Here is a 15,157-nt window from a genome sequence, read left to right on the forward strand (position 1 = left end):
ATTGATTTTTCAATATTGACTTTATATCCTGTGACCTTAATAAAAGTCAATTATTTCTAGGAGGGTTTTTTTTTTTTGTAAATTCCATAGAATATCTAGACATCTCGTCATCTGATAATTAAAATAATTTTACTTCTCTTTTCCAATATACACGTCTTTTATTTCTTTCACCGACCTTATTACACTGGATTTAGTTGCAGTAAAATGTTGAATAAGAGTGGTGAGAGAGAACATCTTTGCCTCATTCCTGACCTTAGCAGACAAGCATCAGTCTTTCACCATTAAATATAACATTAGCTGTTCTTCATCAGGTTGAGAAAGGTTTCTTTCACTCCTAGTTTGCTGAAACATTTTTTTTTTCCATGAGTGCTTGTTGAAGACTGTCAAATGTTCTTTCTACCTCTGTTGAGGCTATCATATTCTTTTTCTTTTTTTTTTTTTTTAAGTCAGTTAATATGGTGAAAAATCCGCTTAATTTTTTAATGTCAATCTAATCTTACATTCCTGGGATATACTCCATTTGGTCCTTATGTTAGTCTCCTGGGGCTGCCCTAACAAACTACCACAGACTGAGGGCCTTCAACAATAGAAACTTACTATCTCACCTTTTGGAGTCTGGAAGTCCAAGATCGAGACACTAGCAGCGTTCGTCTCTAGTGAGACCTACCTTCCTGGCTCACAGACATCCATGTTTTTGCTGAGTACTCACATGGCCTTTCCTCTGCGCACATGCAGACAGAAAGATCTCTGGCATCTCTCCCTCTTCTTATAAGGACATCAGTCCTATGGCATTAGGGATACAGCTTTATGACTTCACTTACCCTTAGTTATCTCTTTAAAGACCCTATCTTCAACTGCGGTTATGCTGGGGGTTAGGCCTTCAAAATATTAATTTTGGAGGGGACACAATTCAGTCCATAACAGTCATGATGTATTATTATCATATATTGCTGGATTTAGTTTGCTAACATTGTGTTAAGGACTTTTACACCTATATTCATTAGTAATATTGGTATGTAGCTTTTTTTTCTTGTCATGCCTTTATTTTGGTATCAAGGTCATGGTAGCCTCAGAGACTGAATAGTGAAGTGTTTTCTTTCTCTTCTAGTTTTTAGAAGGGTATTTGTAAAACTGATGCTGTTTTTCCTAAAATGTTAAGTAGAATCACTAATGAATACATCTGGGACTGGAGTTTTCTTTGGGGGAAGGTTTTAAATTATGAATTTAATTTCTTTAGTAGATAGTGGCTATTTAGGTTATCTATTTTTTTCTTTATATAACAGCTTTATTGAGCTGTAATTCACATGCCGTATTATTCACCCATTTGAAGTGTACAATTCAATGTAATTTTTAGATTCAAAAAGTTGCATGACTATCATCACAGTAAATCTTAGAACATTTCCATCACCTCAAACCCTATACACTTTAGCTATCACCCTCCCCCCAACCTGCCCTAAAGCAATCACCAATCTACATTCTGTCTCTCTAGAATTGCCTATTCTGGAGATTTCATATAAATGGAATCATATAATATGTGGTCTTTTATAACTGGTTTATTTCACTTAGCCTAATGTCTTCAAATTTCACCTATATTATAGCATGATGTATCAGTACTTCATCTCCTTTTATGGCTGAATAATATTCCATTGTATGGGTGGACCACATTTTATTATTCGTCAGTTGACAGACATTTGGGTTATTCCTACATTTCAGTTATTATGAACAATGCTGCTATACATATATGTATACAGGTTTTCATTTCTCTCCCATAGATAATCTAGGGATGTAATTGCTAAATCACATGGTATATCTATTTTTGAGTGAGCTTTGGTAGGAATTTATTAATTCATTTAAATTGTCAACTTTATTGACCTGAAGTTGCTCATAATATTTCCTTATTGTTTTTTAAATATCTGAAGTAGTAATGCTCCCCTGTCATTCCCAAAGTTGGCAATTTTTGCCCTCTGTTTCTTGATCAGTCTCGATAAATGTTACTTTTATTGATTCTTTTCAAATAACCAGCTTTCAATTTCATTAATTCTCCTTATTTGTGTCCATTTTCTATTTCTTTGATTTCTACCACTGTCTTTATTATTCTCCTTCCCACTTCTTACTTTGTGTTTAATTGACTCCTTTTTCAAGTTCTTAAGGTAACAGTTCAAAATATTTTTTAATTTTGTGATTTCTTCTTTAATCCTTGTTATTGAAAATTGTGTTAATTTCCAAATATTTGGCAATTTTCCTTATATCTTCCTATTGATTTCCAATTTAAATTCCAGAGAACATGATTTCAACTCTTTTCAATTAGCAATAATCGCACCTCGGAGAAACCTCATTGGCTACAACACTGCCCCTGTGCAAAGCTCAACTCTTTTCTACCGAAGAATTTTTATTGTCCATAATATGGTCTGTCTTGTTGAGTATGTCATATAGACCTGAACAGAATTCATATCCTACTGTTGTTGGGTGGAATGTTCTATAAATACTAACTAGGTCAATTATACTGAGAGGAAATGTTAAAATATCTAACTATAATTGTGAATTTGTCTATTCCTTCTTCTAATTTCTTCTGCTTTTGCCTCAGATATTGAAGTATGGTTGTTAGGTATATATATTTAGGATTATTATATCATCTTAACAAATTGACCCTGTTATTAGTGTCTTTAAATCTCTGTTAATATTTCTTGGGCTGATATCAATTTATATTAATATTAATGATGTTAATCATTAGGTTAATTATTGCATAGTAATTTTTTCTATTCTTTTCTATTTAACCTATTTGGATCTTTTTATTTAAAGCTGATTTTTTGGAAAGGTTACCATTGGGTAATACGAACTGAGCAAAAACATCAGCCCATGAAAGCGTTGCTCCCAGAGAAGTATGAGAAACAACCACCAGCTAGATGGAAGGGCAACAGAGTCAGGATATCCCAAAGTCAGGTAAATGAGCCCTTCAAGAAGAGAGCATTCAGTACGAACACCAAGTAGGATAAACACTGGTTTATGGCCCACCATCAATTTGAAAGTTGTAATGACTTTCATCAAACTAATTTCAGGACAAGGGTGGGGGCAGAAGCCAAACTGTACAAAGAACAATTGGGAGAAGGGAAGGCAGGAGCAATGACTATTTTTAAATTGTGGAGGTAAGGAGAACAACAAGGAACACACAGAAGGAACAATGACCTAAGAAAAAAATTAAAGTTCTTGTTTTGCTTGTTTCAGGATGGGAGATAATCTAGTGCTTATGGACTGAGGAGAAATCATTTGAAAGAGAGAGGCTCAATAGTGACTATCTGCTAGGGATGGGGGAGGGTAGATGTGGCCTCCCGTGGTATGACAGAAGGGGACAGGAGTGTGTGTGTGTGTGTGTGTGTGTGAGAGAGAGAGAGAGAGACAGAGAGAGACAGAGAGACAGAGAGAAAGAAGAGAAATATGTTGGAAAAGGAGAATAGGATCCCAGGAGGGAGGAGACTGGGTTGGATCATAGGTTGGAGGCAGACCTAGGGCAGCAGAACTTGCTTTGGACCAAAAGGACAGCTCTTCCTTAGCACAATCCGCACACCATGGTGGATGAGAAAAGATGAGGAAAGTTGACTAAAGTGAGGACAAAATTCTTGCCTAATAGTTGTTTTAGAGAGAAAAACTGAGCCCAAGAGAAAAGAAGGGCGGTTGGCAAAGAATTTAAAGAGCATGGTGAATGTTTGGAAATGAGTGAGAAAAGAGCTGGTGGTATATTTATTTTAGAAGACCATTCCTTACATCCATGTTTGGTTTAGATACCTTCTTTTATGGTTCTAGGTGCTCTTTGAGATTACATCTGCCCAAATGCTTCACATTGACCTCTAACTGTTCATTTGCTTGTCCCACACACAACTACAAGCTTCTCTTGGCAGAGATTACATTATGTAAACATAATGCCTAGAACTTAACAAATATCCAAAAGAAATTTTACTCAGCCCTAAAAAAGAAGGAAATCTTGCCATTTACAACCACATGCATGGACCTAGAGAAATAAGTCAGTCAGAAAGACAAATACCATATAATTTTACTCATGTGGAATTTAAGAAACAAAACAAATTAGCAAAGGGGAAGGCAGGGAGGGGAGAGAGGGGACCAAGAAACAGACTCTTAACTATAGGGAATTGATGGTTTCCAGAGAGGAGGAGGGGGATGGGTGAAATAGGTGATGGACATTAAGGACTGTACTTATCATGGTGAGCACTGGGTGATGTATGGAATTGTTGAATCACTATATTGTACACCTGAAATTAATATGACACTGTATGTTAACTAGAATCAAAATTAATACTCAAGAAAATAATAAATAATAAAATACTACTACTACTAATAAAAAATACTCAATAGAAATACTTGCTCAAGAAATGACAAAAATACTGCCAAGTAATAAAGGATCTATACCACTTGCTGGGTGGTTAATTTAGAATTTGAAGCCTTGAACCTAGACTTCACTACCTAGGAACCCTCTCAACAATCGTATTCTATAACTCAGTGACTAAGGGATAAAGGGTTCCAAATTTCAATTCAATACAAACTGCTTCTTATGTTATAACAATCATAACAAATATCTATTTGCAAGGAGAACTACCATCAGGAGTCTTAAAAATATGTGTAAAGTATAAGTAAAATATATAAAGGCAAGAAATTGAAACATGATTCAACAAAATTTTGAGTTATAAATACTGCTAAAAGAATGAGCCTTAAAATGAGAGTGCAGATTAAACTTGGCATTTCAAACCCAATGTCCCCAAATTAAATCACCAGTATCCCAATTGTATGTCAAAAAATGGGACTGTTAAATAATGCACATTTCAATTCAAAGGCTTTCATCTGGATAAATTGAGCCATAAACTTATTAATGCTTTGATCCTCCATATTTCAACAGCAATGCCCTAGAGTATACAAATATCTTTCTAAATCACCTAGCCTAACTCTTGAGAAACTACACAGCACATACCCCTAACCCAGAACAATATCTAAACCTTTTATTGTTAAGAACATCAATCTCACTGTTCCCCCTACCAAAAACAATGTAAGGTTTTACTTACATATTTTAACAAATATCTGCCCCAAATATAAATCTGCCCCAAGACAGTCAGCTCTCAGAAACATGTCCAATGGTGAGACATGTCACATATAAGAACACTTTCACCAGGGAAGAAATGGATGTTCTACTAATGGACTTTCCAGGGTTTGAAAGCATGTTGGTTATATGATGGAAAGGATTTTTCCCTCCCTCTAGCACAGACTCATTGTGAAACACTGGCCCAGTCATACAGCTTCAGTTTCCTCTCTATAAAATGAAGGGGTTGGACTAGAACTTAAGCAATGTTCACTGGAAAACTAGATCTGAAAATGAGTCCCCCCCCCAAAAAAAGCTCCATGATCAAATAAGATTAAGAAATATTCCATCCTATAGCGATGCACAGCAGGACACTCGAGAATCTGACAGGCAAGGTAACGTGTATATGAAACTAGAGCAGAGACCACCATGGAATGGGAAGGCTGAGCCTGAGGCTTCCAACAAGGCAAACAAGCTGAATCTGCAACTCCCACATTTAATCCGGAATTCCCAAGTGTAATTGAAGCGATCCCATGTTGGTGTTGGGCCCATCAGTACTGAATGCAAATCAACTCTAGGGAAAGCACCTTCAGTTTAGTATCTCAGGACTCTCACAGATCAGGTTCAACAAATTATGAACTCCCAATTGTAAAAACTACCAAACAAACAGGGAAAATACATTCTTACTCTAAGAGAGATTAAGCAAAAATAAACAGACTTTGACTCTAAAGGATTCAGATATTTAAATGACTAGGTAAAAAAAATCAAGTTATAAGAAATAGCAGATTCCAGAAACAAAATCTAGGAATAAGAGACTATAAAAAATTACGAACCACTTTTAAGGGGGAAAACCCTAAAGCATCTAGAAATGAAAAATATCATTGTTCAAATTTAAAACTTAAGGATGGATGTGTTTCACAGCTAATCAGACTCCGAGGAGAAGAGAATTTACTAACTAGTTGATAAATGCAGAATGAAAGATATGGAACACGGGAAGAGACGTTAAAAAGATATGGAGGGGTGCCTGGGGGGCTCAGTCATTAAGCATGTGCCTTTGGCTCAGGTCATGGTCCCAGGGTCCTGGGATCGAGCCCTGCGGGAAGCCTGTTTCTCCCTCTCCCACTCCCCTTGCCTGTGTTTCCTCTCTCGCTGTGTCTCTCTCTCTCTGTCAAATAAATAAATAAAATCTTTAAAAAAAAAAAGATATGGAAAACAGAATGAAAAGGTCTAAAATATATTTAGTAACAGTCTCAAAAGGAATGAAAGAAAAACAATAGGATAATAATTCCAAAGTTTCCAAAAAGCAAGTGGAAGACATGAACCATAGATATATAAAACGCAACTTGTAATAAGATTTAAATAAAGTATCTTCACCTCTAATTGCATAATGATATTAAAGACCAAAAGCAAAGAGAAAACTTGAAAGGCAGCCAGACAGAAGAGACAGACCAGTACAAGGCCTAGCAATTATAATTAGCTTCCTAACATCAGCTACTGAAGCCAGCAGTACAATATCTTCAAAATGCCAATAAAAATATCTATCCATCTGGAAATATTTGCTCAGAAAATCTATCATTCAATAATGAGAGTAAAATAAAGATACACATTTTTTTTTTAAAGAGTGATTTTATTCCTTCATAGAAGGAAGATGGATAATGATTGCTGAAGGAAAGTCTGAGATGCAAGAAGGATAGTAAGCCAAGGAATATGTAAATATATAGGTAAATCTAAACAAGAATATCTGACAACAGTATCTTATATTTGGACTTTAAAAAGAACAGAACTGAAATGAACTATCAAGCTACAAAAAGACATGGAGAAACTTAAATGCACATTGCTAAGTGGAAGAAGCCAAGCTTCCAAGCCAATGTCATATGTCACATACCATATGACAACTATATGACACTCTAGAAAAGGCAAAACTATGGAGACAGTAAAAAGATAAGTGGTTGCCAGGGGTAGGGGTAGAGGAAGGGATGAATAGGCAGAGCACAGGGAATTTGGGGGGCAGTGAAACCATTATTCTGTATGATACTGCAAAGGTAGATACATGTCATTGTACATTTGTCAAAGCCCATAGAATGTGCAATAGAGTGAAAACTAAACTAAGGACTTTAGTTAATAATAATGTATTAATATTGGTTCATCGATTGTAACAAATGTACCACACTAATGCATGATGTTAAAAATAGGGGAAATTTGGGGTGGGGCAAGGGGGTATATGGGAATTCTGTACTTTTCGCTCAATTTTTTCTATAAACCTAAAACTAAAAAACAACTAAAATATCAAATCATTTGAGCTGGGGGGTAAAGCTAAGGTGATCTAAGCTCTTTGCATTCTTTGATAAAAAAAAAAAATCTCATTAACATATTCAGAACCCTACAACCAACAATTAGAGCCGCCACGGTTTCCAACCACACATGGAACACTTACAGAAACACTAACCACATATTTTTATTAAGTTGTAAAATTTTAAAGAACTGCTATCACATCAATATGTTCTCCAAAAACAATGAAACTTATTTATAAATCAAAAATAAGTGTAAATAGAAAATCCTCTGACCGGTAGAAATTAAATGCATGTGTAAGTCTTGGGTCAAATAAAAATCACAGACCTGTACCCCTGAAACAAATGATACATTATATGTTAATTTAAAAAAAACTTAAAAAGTAAAGTTTAAAATACTCAGAACTAAATAAGAAAAGTTCTATATAATAAAATTTGAAGGAGGCAGCTAAAGCAATAGTCCGAGGGTAACTTATAGCCCTAACTCCTCATAAAGAAAATAAGACTAAAAATGTCCAGAGTTAAGCATTCATCTCGAGAAATTTAGGGCCATCAGAACAGCAAAATAAATTCAAAGAAAAAAGAAAATAAATAGAGTGGAACTTAATAAAATAGAAAACAAAGACAAAATCAGGAAGCCCAATACAGTCTTTAGAAAAGATTAATAGAACTGACAAACCTGCAGTCTTGTTCAAAAATGAAAAAAAATAGGAAGCACAAATGAAACTGGGGATGGAAAAAAGGACATAACCATAGATACAGGTGTGATTTAAAGAGAATTAATATCAATGATCCAATAACTTTGAAGACATAAAACTGATCAATTTATAGAAAAATAAAAGTTTTTAGACATGTGAAACCTTACCAAGTTTCTAAGAGTCAGAATTATACAAAAAAGTATACCCAGAGTTATTGTTCCTTCCCACCCCTAACACCACATTCCCATTTCTCCATCCATAGAGATGCTTATTCTTTTACAGAGCTGCATGGTATGCCTTTGTGTGGATGCACCATAGTTCAGCCATTCTCCTACATATGGGCATTGCTGTCATTTCAAATCCTACTACTTCTCATGAAAGTCTGACAAGAAAATTCAATGGTTATTCAAAAGCTGATTACCCAGATTTTGAATCATTTATATCCTTTGTTATTTCTTTCAACTTTTATTTTTCCTTCTTGGTTAAAACCTCAAAAGAGAGCAGGATCAGTAAAAGAAATGTAATGTGGGGCCATGGACAAGTTCTCCTGGGAAGTTGTTGCCTTATTAGCAACAGAGAGAGTATAATGCTAACTGAAATAAGTCAGAGAAAGACAAATACCCTATGACTTTACTCATATGTGGAATTTAAGAAACAAAACAATGAATATATGGGGGTGGGCGGAAAGAGAGGGAAACAAACCATAAGAGACTCTTAAAGATCGAGAACATACTGAGGGTTGATGGAGGGCGATGTGTGGGGGGATGGGCTGATGGGTGATGGGTGAGGGCACTTGCTTTGATGAGCACTCGGTGTTGTATGTAAGTGATGAATCACTGAATTCTACTCCTGAAACCAAAATTGCACTGTGTGTTGACTAGAATTTAAATAAAAACTCCAAGGAAAAAAAAGAAAATACATCTTTAAATTGCTTAAGTCTGTCTATAAAATACTATTTGGCATTAACAGGACAATATTTTAGACCCGTGTGCATGGAAATGTGACTAAAAGGCCCATTTTTTTCACATACGTAAGTTCCTGAAATGAGACAGTAAACAGAAATAATGCTATGGGTTAATTAACCACAAAAAGTGAATGAAGGTATAAATAAAATTCTCGCACAATCCAAATGGTCCCGCCAACTGGTTGCCCCTGAAAAAAATTTCCATAATTCTATCTGTAATCACAAACCCAACAAAGATTTTATTCTGTTCACCTAAGTGTGTGTTTGTAGGAGGGGTAGGGGATATTTAGGTTTTGTTCTTAGCAGTTGGGCAAACTCACACAAGTATGGACTGATGTCTATAGGGGAAAGAATACTGGGAACATATACACTGTGACTTTAATTATATCATCATTTCAAAAATACGGAAATGCTTGCTGAAGGAAGAGATCTTGTCTCAATTATCAGGCTGCACATGAAAACAGCCCAGATGTATTTGGAATTCTTTCTCTTATTTCAAATTATGAAGTCAAATCTATCAAGCATTTTCATATGATAGTATTCCTAATCAGAGGGAGAAGACCTCGATACAAACGAGGACTTCAAAACACGTATATAAATCAGAGTTGCTGGATGTTCTATAGGTTCTTCCGTATGTCCAACAGTAGTTACTCCTTATTCGGGAGCTGTCATATCCCAAACATATGCCACTTATGTTATTTGTTCCATTCTAAACTACTTGCTGAATTTTGGGTTCAGATTAAAATTTCCCCAAGAGCATTTTGGATATTTTAAGTGACCTTGCTTAAATGTGCGTTATTGGGAGCATCTTTTGGGGGATTTGGATGAGCTCCAGTGAATGGTGCAGTCCAGTGTATAGGCCCACGGATTCCCTAGGGCCAGCCCTGTTGAGTTTGAGCAGAGACCTCCACGGAGCAGGGGAAAAGTCCAGCACCTAGATGTAGTTCCAGCAGCTCCCAGGTCAACCCAAAGGGCGCCCTCTTACCAGTACATGCAATCCAATAACCCTCTGGTGAGGTCATCTGACAGTATCCAATAGAGTAATGGAGACTCGGTACTTCATTCTTCCCAAAACATTTGAGTGCCACACGCGTGTCAGGCCTGGGCATCCAGAGAAGTGACAAGACGATTGTATGTCCTCTATTCGGGAGGTCAAGAAAGACTTTGAGACAATTTCAACAGACTAGAACCTGTGAACTAATGAGAGCATGTGTATGGCACGGGAGCCAGCCATAGGAGGTGGTCGTTGACTGTTTCTGGGCTGATGGTGACAGAGGCAAACCAGGAAAGGTGTCAAAAAAGAAATGATGGTAGAGAAAGGACTTTGAGGGCAACTGATTTTTCCTAAGAGGCCTTGTATTTATAACCATGCAACATTTGCCAGCTCTAGGTTTTGCATCAAGTTGAAGGCAGCTACACGTGGGAGAAAAGGAACAGCCCTCATCATCTTAGACTTCCTTTGCCTCACAGAGTGAGGCGTGAGGACACCCAGACCTGGCTCCAGGAATTATAGAATCTAGGAAAAACTTGGAAAAATTGTCCCCAAGATTGTTTAATCCTTAATCTCCTAATCTGCAAAATTAGGAAGAATTCTTATAATTCAGAGTTGTAAAAAAAAATAGGTAATATAATAATATGTGATAATTTAGGGATTAAATAATGGGGTTCCTCCACCCCAGCTAACCCATTCCCTGTCATATATATGAATAAAGAAAACATGCATAGACAAATTACATGAGGATTTTTAATCTAAATGTATCTACCTACCTAGTTCCAGTTTTAAGTTTAAGAATATCAATTTGATTTCCAAACATTTGTGATCATTATTCTATTTTAAATACACCTAGATTTTCCTTGATTCCAGGTATTGAAAAGTAAAGGCCAAATGCTTGAAAATACCCAAGTTCATAACCAGAGGACACAGTAAGCTTATACATTTCATATCCTGCTTTTGATATGGGGGAAGAATTGAGACTTTTAAAAAAATATTCTTCCATTGTAGACAGGAATTTAAAAATAGTTGACTGAAGGAGAAAGGAACTTTCTGGGGTGATAGAAATGTTTTATATCTTGTTTTATGTGGTGATTACAGGGGTAAATAAAACTGTCAAAATTCATCAAACAGAACACAGAAGATCTTAGCGCTAAGATTCACCAAAATTTGCATGTAAGAAGGCTAAGATTCTATTTTATGTTAATTATAGCTTCATAATATGTTTTTTTAATCTTCTGTTCAAAATGGAAATCTTCCATTTCCATAAGTGTTCGTGTTTTTCCAAAGTAAACTTCAGTAATTTTTCCTTTTTTATTGTCACACTTGTTTGGTTTTTAAAAAAATCATTTCCGGCATATCTTCCTCATTCAGTCCATTATTGCTAGTGGATTTAGTCACATTGTTTAGGTCTCTTCCCTTCCAGATTATCAGGGACAAAGTTGAACAAAACCCAAGGCCAGATCTGCTGACCCTTAGGTGAACCCTTGGTCTCCATGGAACTCTGGTTCAGGCAGAGTGATTCATCACAGCGCTGCCTGCCATCTACTGATTAGTTTTCAGTCCTCCTAATCAAATATAAGCTTATTTAATTCCTATAATAGCATCTTGAGAAAGTGCACTGACCAGTTTGCTAAAATTCAAATGTATTTACTAGTTTAGAATTAAATATGGGAAAAAAACCCTACTGCTGTTCTATGGGCATCTTTAATTTATTTCGATCTTCCCTGACCAGGAGTTCTCAGGGACTTTTCTCCATTATTGACCCAGAAGAGGAAATATGTCACACAACTAAAGCAGACTGCCCTGGGTCCAACCGCTCCACAAACCAGCAGAACCAGAAAACCAACAAGTCTTGGTAATTCTTGAAAATAGAATATCTATATTTATAGAAAAATTACCAGTGTTGATCAGCAAAAAGAACCATAGTTCCATAAAAAAAAAACCAAAAAACAAAAACCTGTAATTCCACCACTTAGGAAAAATACCATTGTTAACATTTTTTCTATATGCAGAGGCATGAAAATTTGTAATAAACAGGCAATTTTCTAACAAGTTTTTCTTAATTGTGGTAAGCATGTTTATATTTTTCTGGGCTTTCCTTTCAGGTGATAATCTGTCTTTATATGTGGATATTTTATTAGCTAAGTCTTTTGTGGAATCTTTAAAAATCTTGTTTGTTATTCTAGACATTCAAGGTAGTGCTAAAACATCTTTCAACAACATAATATCTTTGAGTATTCATCAGATTGTTTCTTCAGGATGAATTCCTAGAAGTAGAATTGTTGAGGGTTGACATATATTGATGATATCTTTTTTCCAATAATCTATTAACTTGTTCTTTTTTTTTTATGTTATGCTAGTCATCATACAGTACTTCACTAGTTTTTGATGTAGTGTTCCATGATTCATTGTTTGCATATAACACCCAGTGCTCATTGCAATAATCTATCAACTTGTTCTGTTTTGAGTATATAACTCTTAACTCTACTGCTCTATCCAGCTACTCATCATTCTTTTGCTCCCCTTTCAAGCAAAAATAACTCAAGATTGTTGATATTCACTATCTCCATTTCTGCTCCCCCCTCTCTCTCTTATAACCATCCCAATCAAGCTTTGCCCCAACCACTCCACCAAAACTACTCTTGTCCAAATAAGCAGGGACACCCCTTCCCCAACCCATTTTGTTAAATCCAATAGTAAATCTCACCCATCATCTTACTTGATTACACAGTACCTACATTTTGAGATCATTCCCTCCTTCTAGAAACATTTCTTCCCGTGGATTCTAAGACACCACTTGGGTTCTCTTCCATCTCACTGCCACTCCCTGTCTCCCCATCCTATTGACTCTCATTCTCTTGGTGATCTCACTAAGTCTTGAAGTTTTAAATACCATCTCCTTGCCAGTGAGTTCCAACTATTGACTGTGGTCTAGTCCTCACTCCTGAACTCCAAATTCTAATATCCAAACTCACAAATATTGCAAACTTCCCATGTCCAAACACAACTCTCTTTATTCCTCTTCTGTAAAAACAAAACAAAACAATACAACACAACCTGCCCCATCTGGTCTTTCTCCTTCTCTATAAAGGAGAATGGTCATCCTTCCTATTGCTCAAGCCTAAAACGGAATCCTCCTTGATTTTTTTTTTTCCATTTTGTACGACTTTCAGTTCTTCCAGAAATCTTGTTGCCTTTATTCCTAAAATTGATCTAGATGTCACCATTTCCACTGCTACTACTCTGGTCCATTATTTCTCCCCTGAATTATTAAAAGAGGCCTTAGCTGGTCTCTGTGCTTTTGCCCTAATCCCTATACCTATTTCAAACACAGATGAGCCTGAGTGATCCTTTTAAAATGGAAGTCCGCTCTTATCACTCCTCTGCTCAAAACTCCACATGGCTCCTACATTTTACTTAGAGTAAAAGCTACAATTCTTACAATGCTCTATAAACCCTCTACTCTGTGCTGCCCTATGACCTCCCACAAATCCTCTCTCTCTTAATATCCTACTTTTTTCCTGGCTTACTGCTCCCGCCACCCTGACCTTCTAGCCATTCTGAGAACTTACCAGGCATGTGACCTCAGAGCCTTTGCACTGGCTATTTCCGTGGTCTGCAATACTTTTCCATCTGATAACTTCATGGCTGAATCCCTTGCATCCTTCAGCTTTTTGTGCAAATATCACTCTCCCTGAGGTCCTAGTTGGCTTCCCCCTTTAAAAGTGCCCTTCCTTCAGCATTTACTCTGCTCCTTTGCTTTTCTCCAGAGCATGTATCACCTTCTGATAAATATTTTATTTATGTGATTTGTTTCTCTTGGTCCCCAGAAATATATCCAGAAGAGCAGGAATTTGTATCTGATTCATTCAATGCTGGAGGAGGCTCTAACGTTACAGGTGCATATTTAATGCTTTTGATCCAGTTTTCCAACTTGCTTCTTAAGAAATGAAGGTATTGAAGTTGATAGGGTGGAGGAAGAGTTGAGGACACAGTATTAGCAAAGCCTCGACATGCGAAAAAAAAAAGTAAAATAGTGCACGGATGGCCGGGTGCTTTGGATATACCAGTGTGGGGATACAAGACTGACTTAAAATAGGAACACATCAGTGGGACAAGGCAATATTTTAACTGAGAGCACAAAATCAACTTACTCCACAGTAAGAACTAAAAGGACAAAGTGATAAAGGAGTTCCACACTAGGATACTGATCCAGGCACTGGGAAACTTAGTGAAAACTTCCATCACAAATGAGAAGTTTGGCTAAGAGCCAAACTGTATCAAGGAGGGCTGCAGTCTTTGAAAGGGTAATGAAAATGGTGGCTCCTCCCCAGAAATTGGATCTATCTAAAAGTGTAGTGAGTTCACTACCCTATCCCCGAAACCTCTCCGTGGGCCACCATGGGCCAGTGGTGGAGAATCCTAATTAAGAAAAAAAAAAATCCTAGTTAGGAAATACTCTTTCAGCATCGTGACAGTTGCTTTGATGGAAATGATGCTTAGATCAGGATGTGGGTAATTGCAATATTGAATTGTAATTTGTTGAATAAATATTTGAAACTGAAGTTTACTCCACTAAAGAGAATCCAACCACCATGTCTTAAATGTTCAAGTCTCCACAAATACGTAGAATTAAACATCCCAAAGTTATCTCAGTGAATATTCAAACTGAAAGTTTCTTATTTTAAGCTTAGTATAAATTTCTCAAGATAATCAAAAGGAAGACTCTTTAAGTATTGGTAATTTGATTTTTTTTTTTTTTTTAGTTGAAACCAGCAAATATTTCTTGCAAACAATCTGAGCTATTGTCTGTCTGGCTTCTGTACAACTTTATCATTAGCATCTTTCATCTAAATAATTCACTAAAAGGTTATAAAAGAGTCTTGTTTCTCTACCAAATACCCCTTCTCTCTGTATCCTAGAACCCAGAAATAATTAAAGGAAATTCAGCTTGGGTAGTTTTTCTTGCTGAGCTGCTATCTCTGGAGTGGGATGTGGGAAGGGAAGGGGGAGGGTCTTATTTATATCTCAATATAAACAGCTTTTACTCACTGAGACCATCCACTGCACTGTAATAACGCAAATGCAGAGAACTCCTCGGTCTGAAATCTATTCCGTGTCTGATATCTGATG

General features: G+C 36.4%; 1 pseudogene; it reads right to left on the reverse strand.

Annotated features, from left to right (window-relative positions):
- Nucleotides 1-2,203: 2,203 nt before the first annotated feature.
- On the reverse strand, nt 2,204-2,365 carry LOC118001748 (annotated as a pseudogene).
- Nucleotides 2,366-15,157: the final 12,792 nt, after the last annotated feature.

The sequence above is a fragment of the Mirounga leonina genome, unplaced genomic scaffold (genome assembly GCF_011800145.1).
Source record: "Mirounga leonina isolate KUSES-001 unplaced genomic scaffold, KU_Mleo_1.0 Mir_53, whole genome shotgun sequence".
NCBI lineage: Eukaryota > Metazoa > Chordata > Mammalia > Carnivora > Phocidae > Mirounga > Mirounga leonina.